Source organism: Anabrus simplex, chromosome 1 (genome assembly GCF_040414725.1).
Source record: "Anabrus simplex isolate iqAnaSimp1 chromosome 1, ASM4041472v1, whole genome shotgun sequence".
Taxonomy (NCBI): Eukaryota; Metazoa; Arthropoda; class Insecta; order Orthoptera; family Tettigoniidae; genus Anabrus; species Anabrus simplex.
This window is the reverse complement of record NC_090265.1, coordinates 641,143,365-641,157,405: the sequence shown is the minus strand read 5'-3', so window position 1 is coordinate 641,157,405 and position 14,041 is coordinate 641,143,365. Positions and strand designations below refer to the sequence as shown.

The following is a 14,041-nucleotide window of genomic DNA, read 5'->3' as shown; positions in this document are numbered from 1 at the left end:
GGCATTTTGAACACTTCATGTACGATAGAGTTTTATGTGGTATTTCTATTCCTGCATGTTTCCTATAATTAATGTAGAGTGTAGAGTTATAGAAAATGTGTTCTAACGCGGAAATAAAGCATTTCTGGACTCATATCAATGTAACATTTTCTTCTTCTACATGCGAGGAATTTGGCCGTACCTGTACATGAAGATGTATGTTTGCCCCTTAGTCCTGTTTCTTGATAAAGGGTCAGGGATGAAGTGATCTGAAATTATATTCCATGTTTCTATGGCCAGATGCCCTTCCTGACACAAACCTCTGTTGAGGAACTATTGAAGAAGAAATGAATGATAGTTAGAGTTTGTGATTTTTAGCATTTGCAATAAATGCAAAATACGTCCAAACTTTGTCAGTGTATGTGCCTTCATCTTATATGACCCGTACAAGTGTTTTTTAGCGATTTTGAATTAGCGATAAAATGTGAAATTGGTTCAACATGCGAAATTATGCAATTTATGCGAAATAGACACAAAACTCTCGGTTTTATACGAAATAAACATAGGCCTATATCTTTTAAAAAACGATGTATTTTTCTTTAAAATAAGATATATGTTGTTACTTATTTCGGGAGAAAGAATTATTATGGTGCCCATTGCGATTGTAAGGCGGTAACATTCTTTGACGGACACTTCCGTCCTGGTGCACAGAACATTTATAAGTTCATTATCATGGTTAGCTGGTCAGAGAGATTTATTATGTTTGTTTTGTAGCCTACCCGATTGATGTCAGATGATACCTGAAGCTATTTTCTCTGTGTACATAGTAACTCTGAGCTGAAGTATGGAAAATAAAAAGCACCTTGGTTTGCCGCTCGTTGTAAACAATCATGGCGGTATCCAAGCGTGGCATGGCTGAGGTTATTCGTAACTGGCTTGAAAATAGTGAAGTTGAAAGTAGAAATGATTCTCTGGAGAGTGAAAATACTTCTTCTTCTTCTTCAACTGACAGTGATGAAAGTGATTCTGATTTCAGTTCTGAGATGATAGTGCCAATTGAAACTACGTGACAATACCAGAATGCAACAAGAGCGGGTAAAAAGTCTAGTAAAATGATACTTGGAATTATTCTTCTTGGTGACAATAAGCCTGTTTCTGTTACATGCAAACCAGTTTCTGAAATTCACTCTATAGTGAGGGGGAAGAAATAATCCGAAAGAAATGGACATAAGGAATGAATTTCTAATCCCACAGCTCTGGGATCACGTTACTAAGGAAACCAATGCCTATGCCTCTACATTTCTTGCTAATTTATCTGCTTCCCTTGAAACCAGTAATACTTACGAACAAAAACATTAGTTTCCTGTTACTACAGACGAGCTAAAAGCTAACTTTGCTCCGTGTATTCTTATATGTTAATGTGACGAAAAAATACATAAATGGCATGCAAGGGAATATTTCCTTTCACAAGTAATGGTGGGCCAAAGGGTTAAATCATTCAATGTGTGGAATATCTTTCACTGGCCAAAGAGCACTGCAAAGAACAATCAGTCAAACAGCAAATACACTTTCAAGCACACACGTTCATTCTCTTTGTGTTGACCCTTGATCATAGTCGGTTATTCTTGACATTGGTGTTGAGCAGTAGTTCCTGTTTTAAAGTACGGTAGCGATTTATTTTATTGTCTTGTAGCCATGGGTAGAAGCGAAGTGACGATCAAACAGCATGCCGAGAGTCACAAATTGGGACATTTTTATGTAAGCGATACGGATAGGCCTATATTGATGGTCCGACTTTGCAATCAAAGACTTGAAGAAAAAAAAATTTTGCAGTCCATCCTTTGCCTCGGCAGCACTGCTGTGCATTTGGGCCTCCACGAACAGTGTCGATGTAGAATTATTTTTTTAGCAAGTACAAGATAATTGTAACTGATAGGCGGTCTTGAATGAAGGAGGACACCATTTAAACAATTGGCATGTTGTACTTCAATCATAATTGAAATTCCTGTCCCTTGTAGTTGTGTTGTACTGTGATAAATACGTTCACAATAGTATTTTTCACTTTGAAATTGTATTTGTAAATAGGCATATTCGTGTGTGTGCATTAATACTTCTTGCAGTCTTATGTTGATGTTTGTCTTATTTTCTATAGTGAATTCAAAGGTTGTGGGCTCGAATCCCACTGGTGTCCGGTTGGCCATTTTTGTTCTGTACTTAACAACTCTTCAACACGTACTAAATGTAAGTAACACGACCTATTACGTTGAAAATCGGTTTTGATTAGCAAAGTATGCCTATTTTTATACAATTTGCTACAAAACGCTAAATTTTAGAAATTTAGATGCTACAAAATGCTAAATTTGAAAATCAAAATGCTAAATATCTGATTTTTAAATGCTATAAACCACGAACTCTAATGATGGTGAATGAAACCGAGTAAGGAGGTGGAAGAAATCGGCTGTGACTTATGAACAGGAACATCATCTGCCTGAAAGTTAAAATGGGAAACCGCAAAAAAACCATTTTCAGACCAGCCAACGGTAGGGTTCAAACCTATTTGTCTCCCCAAATGCAGAGCTTGGCTCCATAGCCGTAAAGTGTTAGCACGTGTGGCCACTTTACAGATAAGCCCAGAAAAATGGACAAACACTGAAAATTTTGAAACAGTGCTGCCATCACTTGTCTGTAACGAGAAGGATAATATTTTTAATTAATTAGGCTTTGCCCAAACCATCATATTGCATCAGAGATGCTAACTTTCAAAGCATGTTGTTCGCACTGACATGACCCGCTACCAATAAGAACGTGCGAAATAGCATTCATACCGATGTAACACTATGATAGTCACTCTTGTAGTAAAGGAAATACAAAAGTGTCCAGCACTGCCCACTGATGCACGTTTCTTTGAATTTTACATGGCGACACCGGACATTGCGTCCTTCCATGTTTAAATGGAAAATCACGCTTGCATGTGAAAGTTTTGATGGTCCTACGCATGACAACTCTTCTGTATATTGTTTTCGGTAATACTGACATTATGCAAATCGTTTTTGTCCACAGTCACTCGGCTGTTCACTGCTTTTACATTTACGTGATGTCTTCTTTTATGCCATTGTATTTAATGTCGTTCTTCACTTCACTGAAAGACTCTTGCACTAGAAGACACCAATCCGCAACAAAAGCAGGCAACGGAAGTAAAATAAATCACTGGAGGCAACTCATTATTAAGTCAGAGGTAACAGAACAGAAATTTAGCATGTATGCAGGGACATTTTATTCAGCAATGAAGGTCATGCTCAAGATTGAAGAAAAACATCACTATCTCATAAGGAGAGGGCAACCCGAGGGAGGTGTAAGCTGCTTCGTGAAGCCGCACCTACAACCAATGAGGACGGTCCTAAAAACACAGACCACAATGGCGATATCAACTAAACTCATCAGTATAATAGTAGCCTACTTCAACCCAAACACATGTGCCGAAAATATAATTGACAGCCTGGGTGAAGCCATCAAAGCATTCAATGACAACAAACCTTTAATGGTAACTGGTGACTTCAACTGCCGAATCGACAAAAGATGCAAGAAGACGGACAGCGTAATAAGATTTCCAAACAGACAACGGCCTGAGACTGGTCAACTTGGAATCGGAGTATACATACATTGCGCATAACGGAAGAGCACGAATGACCTGGTATTTATCAGCAATGAAGGGATCGATGAAGTGGAACAAAGGGTTGGTTCCAACCCAATCAGAAAGCATATGCCAGTTCAAACCCATTTCCAAGTGAATATGGAAAAGCATATAGAACACCGAGAAACACAAGTAAGACACTCAAGGAACATAGACGAGGAGCTTGAAAGGCGGAAAAGGAAGCAACACCGGAAATAAAGGAGAAAATCGAACAAGAAAATCTAGACGAAGCCATGACTACACTACAAAACATTCTCTTGTCATCAACAACCAAATCACACAACCAAAGAACAGCTAAAAGATGGTTCGACAGCAAATGCTACAAGGCAAGGCAAATGACACTGATATCCCTACATGAAGCCAGAACCAAAAACAACCAATACTACCTCCAGAAATATGTAGTAATAAGAAGGAAATACAAAGAGCTAATACGGAACAAGAAAAAATACTATAGCCAAAAGGAAGAGAGAAAGCTGATCGAAGAGGCAGAGGAAAAACCCTATAGGATACTTAAATCAAACAAAATTGCAACTAAAAATTCCACAGTCAATCCACAGCAATGGACGGAACACTTCCAGGAACTATTCGGAAATACTCCATCGAATGAATCTGAAATAAAGGACATACCAATACACACATTACAACAGTTCAATACGGGAAAATGAAGTTCTTAACTTATAATTACAACCTATCACAACAGACGAAGTGAAGAAATGTGTACTGGACTCCAAGTCCAAAAAATCTGCAGGCCCGGATGGGATTCACAACAAACACCTAATGACAACACTGACAGACATCATACATCCACTGACACTACTATTCAATGAATGCATGAAAAGAAAAACAATACCCAGCATATGGAGGAAGGCAAAAGTAATCACGCTATACAAAGGAAAAGGCAGCAAGAACGACCCCAGTTCATACAGGGGGATAGCACTGGAGTGTAATATCCTCAAGCTCTTCTCAAGGATCATACTACATGGCATACGACCAAGAATAACAAGAGATACCAACAAGTCAGTACAGGCTCATAGAAGGCAAATCGACTGTACGGGCCATCGAAGAAATCATAGTTCAAATAGACAGCGCACTAACACAACCAACCAGCCCACTGTACGCCATTTTCATCGACTATGCAAAAGCATTTGACAGCAATGACAGAAAAATAATCATACAAAAACTTGAGAAAGCACTACCCGACTTACACCATGAACGGGAGACAATAAAGGCCATACTTAACACAAACCAGGTAGAAATCTACGATGGAACCTCCACCACGCCCGCCCTAACACAGACAAGAGGAGTCCTGCAAGGAGACCCAATGAGCCCTATGCTATTCAACCCGATGACATTGGACATCACACAAAAACTGGGGACCGAAAAGGTCAAGCTAATAATGTACGCAGACGATATGGCACTGATATCCAGGGATCTTACGGATATACAGACTGCATTCAATAACCTCAGAGCATGGGTGGATAAAAACTCTCTAACCATCAACAGTGCTAAGACAAAAGTTATGAATTTAAAAGGGGAGGAAAAGTGGCAACATATGACGTCTTCCGTACCGGAAATGAACAACTCGAGATCGTGTCATCATTTAAATACCTGGGTATCACACTGCAGACCACAGGCTCAACCTTCACACTGCACGTAATGGAAAAAGCAGCGGCAGCAACTAAAGCAATGTACGAGATCCGCAAGCCGCAGAACCTCTCAATTAGCACTGCAATGGCACTATTCAAGCTTAAAGTGGCCCCGGTAGTTACGTATGGGATACAATTAATATGGCACAAACTAACTGTTGCAAACATGGAAAGAATATAAAATATAAAATATAAACGGATCCTACAGATCTCAAAATTTACAGAGAATCGAATGGCATATATAATGGTAGAAGAAACATTCTTTCTGGAAGACATCAAACAAATATTCGGACTACCAGACACCACCGCATCAATTGCCATCCTTGAAGAAAGCAGACAGAAAGCCCAGCAGACACCTGAAGGTTTCTACGAAACAGAAGTAATGAAGAACAATGAATGAAAGAGCCCAAACTACAAACTACGCCATGTGTACACATGCTTCCCTGTCCATGGATTCCACGGGAAGATACGCCTAACCACCAGATTCCATGCGCCAGACGAAGAATGTATCTGCCCTCTCTGCGGCATGACCTGTCTTAGGTACCATCTTGATGAACTGTACTAAACAAACACAACGCATCAGCACACTTGCTAAGGACTGGTAAAAATGAAGTGATGTACCAAAAGAAAAATAATGATAAATTGTAACCATTAATATATATGTACACATTGTGTTTAATTTCAATAAATTAATAATTTTTTCTAGAACGATTTTCTAACAGCGAATCTCCAACGTACGGAACATTTTTTTTTCTATTTGAGGGAATATACAATATTAAATAGAGGAATATCGAGAATTTTAAATTTGTCAAATCTTAATAAATAATCAGCGTTGCTTTTATATTGCTGTAGTATGTGTGAGAAAACCATGAAACTATGAAAAATCCATAGTAGTTGGCATCTCTGTCACATTATATACAGTAAGTAGAAATTCTTGAAGTATTCAAAATGCCTTTTCTGTAATGCCAAGAAAAAGTCAACCAACTCTGAATCACCACTATTCTCTAATGGAAAGATGCACAACTATTAGATAAACAGAATAAACAACCCAGAATCAAATACTATAAATGAAAAATGTGTTAATAAATAACTTTTAAAGAATGAGAACAGCAGTACTTATAGTTTTTTCCAGAATAAAATGTTAACATGATAATACTCGTACAATCTATTAGGTTTAATAAACTAATAAGTAATAACCAGAATAAAGAACTGTATCAGAAAAGAAAAAGGGAAACAAAATGAACTGTAAGGTAAAAGAGGGAAGTTGTAAGGATGGACTGAAGAACTACAAAAAAAGATGTGGATGGCAACAAAAAATGTACGGTCTGATGAACTGACGAGACAAGAAATTCGCACCCCAAAGAGTGGATCAACCTGTGCTCATACATCTGGCAAGGAGATAGATCTGATATTGAATGATGTTGAGCATATATGAAAATTCATTAAAATTGGTAGGGTGGCATGTGTTGAAATATCTGGAGACATGATTAAGGCCATGGGAGTCACTGGAAAACAGTGGATCTACCAACTGTTTCATAAAATCTGGGAAACACCTGCAGACTGGAAAGAGGGTATATCATCACTTTTCAAGAGTGTGTTCGAATTATAGAGGTATCACTTTAACATCTCCAATGAGTAAACCATATTGAAAGGAAGATCAGACCTTGTATTGAAGCAAGTCTGTTAGGAGAACAGTGTGGGTAGATCCACTGTGGACTTTATATTTGGTCTCTGCCAGTTGATGGACAGGTATTGTGAACATAAGAATTGATGGCTTTCGTGGATATTCGAAAGGCATTTGATGCTGTACATTGAGACAGTTTACACAGCGCTGAGGAATGCTGGTATTGTACACACTATAGTGGAGAGGATTAAGAATATCCATGAGAATGCCAAGAGTTGTATCAGAACACCATTAGGAATGACAGATAACTTGCAAATTTTTAGAATTTGCTTTGTGTCACACCGACACAGATAGGTCTTATGGTGACGATGGGATAGGAAAGGTCTACAAGTGGGAAGGAAATGGCCATGGCCTGAATTAAGAAAAGAGTAAGGTGATCGTTATGCATAGAAATGGGAAACAATGGAAAATCATCTTTAGGGCTGCCAACAGTGGGGTTTGAACCCACTATCTCCTGGATGCCACTTCCAAATAAATAAGGGATTGAGACAACTTTTCATCACAGTAATGAATGAGATCCAGCGAAGAGTTAATGTCATCATCAGTACAGATAAAATACATCTTTGCAGATGATAAGTGCGTGGGGTGATTCAAAACATCAAGTTCAGGAACAACTTAATGCCTGGGCAGCAGCAGCCAAGTTGGCAGCGCTTTAGTCCAGGAAAGAGTAAGGTGATGGTTATGCATAGAAACGGGCAGCTAATATGTCACAATATTTTAGAAGGACAACAGCTGACAACTAAATTCAAATTTCTTGGCAACATGTCAGATACAGGTTCAATAGCTGAGGAAGTGATCAGTCAAACTCAAAATGGAGGAAATTTCCCTCAAGCAGTTAAAGATTGAACAAAAATACAATTGGCTTTATGTCGCACCGAAATAAGACAGGTCTTATGGCGATGACGGTATAGGAAAGGGCTAGGAGTGGGAAGGAAGCGGTCGTGGCCTTAATTGAGGTACTGGTATGAAAATGGGATAAAACGGAAAACAATTTTCAGGACTGCCGACAGTGGAGTTTGAACCCACTATCTCCTGAATGCAAGCTCACAGCTGCACAACCCTAACAGCACAGCCAACTTGCTCAGTTCAAGACTTAATGTGGAACCAAAAAATTCCAATGAGATGCAAGAGAGCCATTTACCCAACCAATTACATACCAATTCTGGCATATGCGTGTGAAACTTGGATGATGAGGATGAAAGAAGCGAGCAGGATCCACACAGCTGAGAAAAAATTTGTTAGAGTATGGGAGGAAAAACCAGACACGACAGAATAACAAACACAGATATAAGAAACATGGTTCCAGTTGGTAGATTACAGGACTGCTTTGTGTCATCAAAGTTCAGGTAGTATAGACACATGTGAAGGATGGTCACAGATTACCAAGGATAAATGTTTGATTTAGAACTTGAACACAAGAGACCAAGAGAAAGGCCAAGAATAAGGTATGGAGATATGGTGACGTTCAACATCGAGCTAAGAGGTGGAGAATGGACCATCACTGAAACAGTTAGTGGAGAACAGAGATTTTTTAAAAAAATATACCATCATCTTCATTTTTCATTTCCAGCTTCCAGGGTCGGGTTGTGAATCAAGGACCTCCATCGCTGCCTGTCTCTACATCACTCTTCTCCTTTTTTAAGTACATCTTCTGGTTTTCCTCCCCTCTTCTCTATGCACTCCCACACTGAATCTGCCAAACCTCTTTCGGGGTCTTCCTTGTGGTCTCTTTCCTATTAACTTCTCTGAAAAAGTTTTTTTTTGGCACTCTCTCTTCTCCCATTCTCATCATATGCCCATACCACATTAGCTTTGTTGTTTCTATCCTGTCTTGAAGTTTCAAGACTCCTGTCCTTTTCCTTATCACTTCATTTCTAATTCTATCCTTTTTGGTCTTGCCCTTGATACCTCTTAGGAATTTTAATTCCGCTGCCTGTATTCTATTCACCTCTTATGTTGTTGTAGTCCACGATCCAGCTGCATAGGTTAGTATGGGTTCATAACAGGTTGAATATAATACTTTCTTACATTTCTTCGGGACATCTTGGTTCCACAAAATACCCCTTACACTCTGGTAGAAGCTGTTTGCTTGTTGTATTTTTTTCCCAATTTCCTCGGTAATCTTTCCATCTTCTGTGATCGCACTTTCCAAGTACTTGAAACTTTTAACCACTTCCATAATTTTACCATTCAGTTTTATCTTTCCTCTTCCTTCCTTCCCCTTGTCATCACTATTGTTTTACTTTTCTCCGTCTTACTTTCATCCCAATTTTTTTTAATCTCTTGATTCCATACATCTACTTATTTTTGCACTTCCGTTTAATACTCACCCCATATCACTATATCATCTGCAAACAACATGGCTTTTGTTGCCTGTCTTCCCAATCTCTATTTAATGTTAATCTCCTCTGGTAGCTCAGTTGGTAGAGCGGTGGACTGTAGAAGGTCAAATCATTAGATATTTAATGTTCATATGAATTTCATCCAGGATTATGATGAATAGTATGGGGGATAATACACTTCCCTGTTGGAGACCAGTTTCAACTTTAATTTTGTTTTTCCTATAATGGTCTTCACACTACTAACACAATTTTTGTACATAGCTTTTATCACTTGCACTTCCAATCTGTTAATTTGTTTTCCTTAATGTGTCACATACCAACTGTCTGGGCACACTGTCATAAGCTTTCTCAACATCAATAAATTTCATTACTATGTCTTTTCCAAACTCCCATCTTTTCTTCATCATATGTCTTAATGTAAAGATAAGGTCAAACGTTGATCTGTCTTTCCTAAAACCATAGTGTTCTTCTTCCATTTCTCCTTCTAGCTTCCTCCTCAGTCTTCCTTCCAATATTCCCTCAAATATCTTAGCTACATGGGCAATAAAGGTGACCCCTCTGTAGTTATTACATTCCTTTTTATCACCTTTTTAAAATATTGGGATAATTAAACCCTTTCCCCACTCTTCTGGGATCTCTTTCTTCCTCCAGATTATTCTAAATAATCTATACAGCCACTGTAACCCTATTGGTCCTGCTGCTTTTATCATTTCCGTAGTTACCTCATCCACACTTGCTACTTTACCGCTCTTCACCTTTTGTATGGCTTCCTCTATTTCTAACATTGATAACCTCCTTTTCTTGAACTTCTTTTTTCCCCATTGTTTTTTCCTGCTCCTTCTCATCCACCAGTTCACTGTACTTAATATGTAGCAATTCTGAGAAGTATTCTTCCCATCTTTTTAGTATGTCATCTACTTGCGTCAATATCTGCCCTGTTTCAGTTTTTACAAATTTTGTATCTTCCCTATTTTGTAAACTATTCTTCACCAAACCATACAAAACCTTTTTACTTCCCTTTATACCCTCCTGTAAAGTTTCTGTGAAACTTTTCCAGCTCTTCCGTTTCTCTTCTTGTACGATTTTCTTACATAACTTTTTGGCTTCTTTATATTTCTGTCAATTCTGCCAATATTTTTTAAATATATGAATTACAATGTGTGAAATTTCAAACAAATTTCCAAATTATTTTTCTGGCTTTCTTATTCAACTATTCATGTTTAAGGGTATAGCCCTTATGTAACAAACAAATTTATACTGTCTGCTTGAATCTCATGGTCAAAATAAATAGGGATGGAGATAAGTATTTATGTTTTCAGCCTCATTCACAAAACTAAATTTTTCTCTATATTAAAAAAAATATTGGTAAGCCCAGTTTTCCAGGCATGTCTTCATATATAAAATTCATTATGCTTTCTGCCCAGCAGTGAGTCTGTCTGAGGATCTTTACAGACCTCCCAATAAGTTCAAATTTTGCAAACATATTCTTTTTGCATTGTAGTTTTGATCAAAAGCATAAAACCACCAAAAGTTCAACAAAAATTCATTAAATAATCTTCTGCCTACTCCAGTTTCACTTGCACACTCGTACACTGCCCTGTGCCCTCTTACCAATTCCATGAAACTACATTATCGCAAGTTCTCTTGTCTATCAGGCAGCCAGGCTCTAGCAAAAGCGAGCAGCTTGAGGCCTAATACTTTAGTATTCCTGCTCTTTGTCACATTGAAGTTGAATGAGTTCAAGGCTGCAATTCTTATTCTTTACAATGCTGGTTACTCACCGGAACTCAATGCGCACACAACTGAAGGCTGACGCTTTGTAAGCACTCATTCTCCTGAAGAGGATATTGTCACCTAAATTGAGTTCTTATCTTTTATTCTGATTACATACAGTATTTACTCGCATATTAGACCCCCTTTCCCCCCCCCCACTTTTATAGTCAAAAATAATAAAGGGGGGTCCAATATGCGATAACCTCAAAATTGTGTGCAGCGAACACATGACTTCTAGGTTATAAAGAGCTATAAATTGTACGTGTAAACATTCTATACCATTATTTAACAAACTTAGAATGCATTTAAGTTATACTGGCTATTTTCGTCAGAAGGCAGTATTTCTAAACGTAAAAAGACAAAAAATGGTGAACACGACTTTTAGGCCTACGGTACACATAAAAGTCTGTTTTAGTTACTCATATCACGTTATTCGTTACATCTCATTCATTCCTCTGGTGAGGTTGACGTCAGGAAGGGCATACAGCCACAAAAACTCGCTATGAAGATTCGTCTCACTTCATACTCGATCCCGTAGAAGAAAGGGATGATGGTATCGTGTCATCAAGTAACTTAATTAAATATTGATACAAAAGAACTCACTGGCCAGTCATTTGTCTCTGTCAGTTCAGTAGTAGGCCTACCACACAGTAAACCTGATCACTGCTTTCATTTGAATTATCGCCTTGAGTCGCCAACTTGCCTGCCTTGCTATCGGGTACCGGCGTGTCGGCATTCTAAGCGACGTCATCTTCACTGCTATCCCTTGTCAGTAGCGTCAGCCATGCTTCATTCTCTTTGCTTTGAGCCATGCACTGCAATCAACAGCATTCGAGGTCGCGTCTTTTTGAACCTTTTAAAAATAATTTCTTCCCCGACTATAGAGTCCAAACAGTGTAAATCTATTCCCAGTTGGTGTATACGTAGCAGAAGCCACTCCTTACGAATAAAGCCGGGCTGTAGAAGGCATGCCAAACCATCAGCTGTTAACTAGCGTATGTCACGAGTTGTACTTCCGAATGTAATACATAGTAACTGGAAACACTCCTTTGATAACTGTGGCTGTTGAAACACAGACCCTTATTTTTAAGTATATTTCATGCTAGTTCTTTACATTTATCACATTAGGATTTGCGTAAACAGCTGTCCATGAGATAAGACAGACCACACTGTTTAGGTTAGGTATATTATCGCCCTGATAATGCCAAAAGTTTGATGGAAAAATGAAAATAAATAACAGGAAAATATACCGCATTTATGGATATCTACAGGTGTGGTGGTAATGCGTTTTATTATCATAATGTTTAATTTTGTACGTTCGTTGTCTCTTTTTTTATTAACGCATACCCTAGTATGTTTTGTTTGGAGTCTCCGAAAATCGTTTAAAGTACGTGGGGACATAAAATTATTATTATTATTTGTTAGGTACGTTGGCGAGTAAAACAATCGTTTTAATTGGATAGCATTTATCACGTTTTAAACTGACTTCTCTCCAAATATATACCCTATATTGGCCCAAGTTACGAGATATTAAACGACCACTTTGTTAATGATCTCGCCTGCTGTATAAATAGCAACAACCCCGAATATTTCTCAATTAAAGTAAACTCTTTTCCTCATCCCGAGGTGGTAGAGCTCTTTTTAGACACACCCGCAGTGGAGGGAAGTTACATGTACCGCTTTTACCGCATATCAACCTTCCTGCCATTCGTAAATCTCTGGCAGTACGGTACTGGGAATCGAAGTCAGACCCCCGAAAACAGCAACTAATTGTGCTATTATACTGGCGGACATTATTAACTACAAAACACAGACATATAGCATGACTGATGCATGCTTGCAATGCGTGGGTTGGACACGAAGCTAGGCCTATTCATCTATTTGTGCGACGTCATCAGAGTTGCAGTATACCTACGCTACAGAGGCGGACATTTCTTAACTACGAAACACAGATGTACCGCATGGATTCGATGCGTTTTCATTGAGTAGGTCGTATGGACGAAACTATTCACAAATTTGTGCGATATCATCAGAGCTGCAATAAGACTTGTACCCGCTTCGAAGCGGAATCGTTATTGTTCTCTGACGAATTACGTTGGGGGTCTTATAGGCGAGATTAATTTTTTTTCATTTTCTTCGTCTCGAAAAGCCAGGAGGGGGGGGGGGGAGCTAATACGCGAGGGGGTCTAGTACACGAGTAAATACGGTATTTAACACATACAGTATTGAAGGTTGATGCTTCGTAGCATTCATTCTTTTGGCTACATTCTCCTGAAGAGGACATTATCGAGTAAATTTTCTTAGCCTTTGATCTGATATTGTACTTGTGTACAGAACAGAAGGGTGACACTTTGTGGTATTCATTCTTTAGGTACATTCTCTTAAAGAGAAATGAAAGCATTTACTGTGGAAGGATGTCCTCTTTGTTGAAGATAGGTTTGCAGGTAGTGACTATATATGCCAACATATCATACTCAGTAAAGGTTGAAGTCTTCATATAAATTTAAACGGTATGATTTTAAAAAACGTAATTAGGTCACACAATGTGCAAATAATAATTGTTTAACAATGTACAGTCACATGGTATTGTCTAAGTTCCTCCCAGGTATACTTTCTCAGAAACAATTCAACCTACAGATCATTATCATTATTGTACAGTTCCAGTTTCCCAGGTACTGTTTCTTTTTTTGCTATTTGCTTTACGTCGCACTGACACAGATAGGTCTTATGGTGACGATTGGATGGAAAAGGCCTAGGAGTGGGAAGGAAGCGGCCATGGCCTTAATTAATGTACAGCCCCAGCATTTGCCTGGTGTGAAAATGGGAAACCACGAAAAACCATTTTCAGGGCTGCCGACAGTGGGGTTCGAACCCACTATCTTCCGATTACTGGCTACTGACCAGGTACAGTTAATGAGCCTCTTCC

General features: G+C 38.6%; 1 protein-coding gene across 1 annotated transcript in view; it reads right to left on the bottom strand.

The window, feature by feature from the left end:
* Positions 1 to 14,041, bottom strand: part of LOC136857246 (protein GPR107) — a 109,124-nt gene that overhangs the window by 22,095 nt on the left and 72,988 nt on the right. The gene's annotated exons all lie outside the window — the stretch shown is intronic.